Genomic DNA, 4281 nt, shown 5'->3' on the forward strand with positions numbered 1-4281 from the left:
ATCTCCAATGAGGATGAAGTCTAGAAGGCCATTTTGCACACAAGAAGGATAAAGCTCTTCTTTCATGTAAGAGCTACCTTTAAGTTTGTGGAAATTCAGTCTATTAAAATCACTAGGAAATGTTAAAAAGTTAAAATTTTAAAATTTATAAATGAAGATATGAAAATCTAGGGCTTAATTTCATATATATATATGAATATATATATCCTTCTTATAACTCTTAATTTCACCATAAATACAAACAGAAAAAAATAATTATCTGACTTATGCAAATTGTATTCCATATTAAGTTTGACTAAAATGTGTAAAAGTTTTAACAGATGCTAGAGTATTATTCACTCAACAGTATGTTTTACTGTTACTAGGACATTTAGTCAAGTGGAACACTATGATGTCTGTCATTTAACAACAGGATGAAATACATGAGTGTTAACACATAAACAAATATTCAGTTGTAAAGACATACTGCCTACATAAGTTAAATATAGGTTAAAAAATGCACTGTAAACCTGGCATGATGGTACATGCTTGTAATCTAAGCAAATTGGGAAGCTGAGTAATTTCAGAAATTTAAATTCAGCCTCAGAAACTTAGTGTGTTTTCAGCAACTTAGTAAGATAGTCTCAAAATTTGAAAAAGTGGAGAGAGGGCTTAGGAATGTGGCTCAGTGTATAAAAATATCTAAACTTAAACTGAAATACAAAAAAAATTAAAGTTTACAATATTACACTTGAGTGTTAAACATCAAAAATAGATTTCATATAATTCTTTTCTCAGTATTCAAAAGTGAAAATAGTAATTTTTGATTTATATTATTTCAAGGATTATGTTTCTTCACTATGCATATATGATATTTATGACTGATATTTCTACAAAATAACTTGATAATGCTTAATAAATTTAAGCAAAATTTAAAGACAACTACTTGTTTTCTAAACTTAAATGAGTTCTGTATTTTACTCATCCTCATATACATCAAGTGTAATATATAGATAATAACTTACTATATTGTCACATTTAGTATAAATGTTTCATTGTTATAGAAGGCATACATTTTGGACAAAATCTGTTCAATGTTCACTACTAGTATGAGTTTTCAGATGTTCAATGAATTTAAAATTTAAATACATTTTGGAAATATTACTTAACAATTTAGAGTTTCTGGGCACAATGAATTCTCCAAAAATAAGCAGTGTTTAAAAAACATGTAGCTACATTTTTTTCCATTTGTATTTTCTCTAAGCAGTATGTATTCCCAGGTGTTGAATATTGAATAAATTTTAGAGGCATTGTCACATTGTCAATTTTCACATTTCAAAATTTTCTCTACGCTATGGTTATTGTGGTGAGGACTAAATGTTGTCCCTTTCTTAGAGTAATGGTACAATGGTCTCATTTGTAGAACTTCTTTCAAGTGTGTTTTCTCTGATGCCTAGTAATATATGATATATAATTTAAAACGTTTCTACATTCTATACATTTAGATGTCTTCTTTCCAGAATAAGTAGCCTAGTGGTGAACAGAATTGATTTCTTATTAAAAGCTTTGCTGCATTGTTTCAATTTGTAGGGGTTCTTTTCTGTATACATTCTGTTGTTAATAAGGTTTAGTCTTTCTTTTTTTAATGCTTATTTTTTAGTTGTAGTTGGACACAGTACCTTTATTTCACTTATTTATTTTTATGTGGTGCTGAGGATCAAACCCAGGATCTCGAACCTGCAAGGCTAGCCCTCTACCACGGAACCACAACCCTAGCTCCAAGGTTTAGTCTTTCCTTAAAAGTATTATTACTTTATTCACATTTCAAATTCACCAGGATGTCTTCTGCTGTGGTGAATAAAGTTTTATTTTTTATTAAAAGCTTTTCCACATTATTCACTTTTGTAGGGCTATTCTCCAGTGTGAGTTCTGTTGTGGGGAATAAGGCATGTCTTATTGCTAAAAGCTTTGCCACATTCCTTATATTTGTAAGGTTTCTCTCCAGTGTAAATTCTCCCGTGGCAAATAAGGTGTAATATTTGAGTAAAATCTTTGTCACATACTTTGCATTTTTGAGGCTTTTCTACAGTGTGAGTTCTGTTGTGGCAAATAAGGTGTGATTTTTGACTGAATGCTTTGCCACATTCTTTAAATTTGTAAGGCTTCTCTCTAGTGTAAGTTCTTCTGTGGCAAATAAAGCCTGATTTTTGAGTAAAAGCTTTGCCACATTCTTTATATTTGTAGGGCCTCTCTCCAGTGAGTTCTGCTGTGGTAAAGAAGGTCTATTTTTGACCAAAAACTTTGCCACATTCTTTACATTTGTAGGGCATCATTCCACTTTGATTTCTGCTCTGGCGAATAAGGTTTCATGTGTCACCAAAGCTTTGCCAGATTCTGTACATTTCTAGGGCTTGTCTCCAATGTGAGTTCTTCTGTGGAAAATAAGGTCTAATTTTTGACCAAAAGCTTTGCCACAATATTTACATTTTTAGGGCTTCTCTCCATGTGAGTTCTGCTGTGGTAAATAAGGTCTGATTTTTGACCAAAAGCTCCGCCACAATCTTTTCATTTGTAGAGCTTCTCTCCAGGGTGAGTTCTGCTGTGGTAAATAAGGTTTGATTTTTGACCAAAAGCTTTGCCACAATCTTTACATTTGTAGGGCTTCTCTCCAGTGTGAGCTCTGCTGTGGCAAATAAGGTTTGATTTTTGACCAAAAGCTTTGCAACAATCATTACATTTGTAGGGCTTCTCTCCAGTGTGAGTTCTGCTGTGGCAAATAAGGTTTGATTTTTGGCCAAAAGCTTTGCCACAATCTTTACATTTATACGGCTTCTCTCCAGTGTGAGTTCTGTAGTGGCAAATTAGGACTGATTTTTGACCAAAAGGTTTGCCACATTCTTTACATTTGTAGGGCTTCTCTCCAGTGTGGGTTCTTCTGTGGCAAATAAGGTCTGATTTTTGACCAAGAGCTTTACCACAATCTTTTCATTTGTAGGGCTTCTCTCCAGTGTGAGCTCTGCTGTGGCGAATAAGGTGTGATTTTTGACAAAAATCTTTGCCACATTCTTTACATTTGTAGGGCTTCTCTCCAGTGTGTGTTCTGCTGTGGTAAATAAGGTTTGATTTTTGAGCAAAAGCTTTGTCACAATCTTTACATTTGTAGGGCTTCTCTCCAGTGTGAGTTCTGATGTGGTAAATAAGGTCTGATTTTTGAGCAAAAGCTTTGCCACAATCTTTACATTTGTAGGGCTTCTCTCCAGTGTGAGCTCTGCTGTGGCAAATAAGGTTTGATTTTTGACTAAAAGTTTTGCCACGTTGTTTACATTTGTAAGGCTTCTCTCCAGTGTGAGTTCTGATGTGGCAAGTAAGGTTTGATTTTTGACTGAAATCTTTGCCACATTCTGTACATTTGTAGGGCTTCTCTCCAGTGTGATTTCTTCTGTGGAATATAAGGTCTGATTTTTGACCAAAAGCTTTGCCACAATCTTTACATTTGTAGGGCTTCTCTCCAGTGTGAGTTCTTCTGTGGGAAATAAGGTGTGATTTTTGACCAAAAGCTTTACCACAATCTTTACATTTGTAGGGCTTCTCTCCAGTGTGAGTTCTGTGATGGCGAATAAGGTTTGATTTTTGACCAAAAGCTTTGCCACATTCTTTACATTTGTAGGGCTTTTCTCCATTATGGGTTCCTCTGTGGCAAATAAGACCTTTTTTTTTACTAAAAGCTTTGCAACATTCTTTATATTTGTAGGGCTTCTCTCAAGTATAAATTTTCTGGTGATGAACAAGGCCTGACTCTTTATATGATTTCTGTTGTTCACTCTCACTTGTAGTTTTCCATATTTTCTTTTTTGGTAAATAGTCAAGATCACAACTTCCATATTTTGCACTTATCACTTCATGTAATATATGTTTTTGGCCCTTTTCTAGTGAATATTCTTGGATATGATTAGGAGTCATGGCTGAAATAAACAAAAATTAAAAAAACAATACCTATTAGACTGGGATAAATATATTTTGTGTACATAACATGAAATTAAGGTAAAATAAGTACATTAGGAGTGTAGCAGATTAGTAAGTCCAAAGTCACCATAAATCCAAAAAATATATTAGTTCAATAAAAATGTACAGAAAAAATTACCTTGAGAATATTATCCAAATTCTTGTAGAGACCACAGTATCCAAGAGGAGTACATCATTAAGAAGAGTAATATAGTAAAGTGTAGAAAAGAATAATTAACAGCCTTTTGTCCTCCATAAGATAGTATTGGGTATTTAGGAAATATCTACCAGCTACCTTCA

The 4281-nt window shown here is 33.3% G+C and overlaps 1 pseudogene; it reads right to left on the reverse strand.

Moving 5' to 3' along the window:
- Positions 1-1889: 1889 nt before the first annotated feature.
- LOC143388309 (uncharacterized) lies at positions 1890-3939 on the reverse strand (annotated as a pseudogene).
- Positions 3940-4281: the final 342 nt, after the last annotated feature.

Source organism: Callospermophilus lateralis, unplaced genomic scaffold, assembly GCF_048772815.1.
Source record: "Callospermophilus lateralis isolate mCalLat2 unplaced genomic scaffold, mCalLat2.hap1 Scaffold_2125, whole genome shotgun sequence".
NCBI lineage: Eukaryota > Metazoa > Chordata > Mammalia > Rodentia > Sciuridae > Callospermophilus > Callospermophilus lateralis.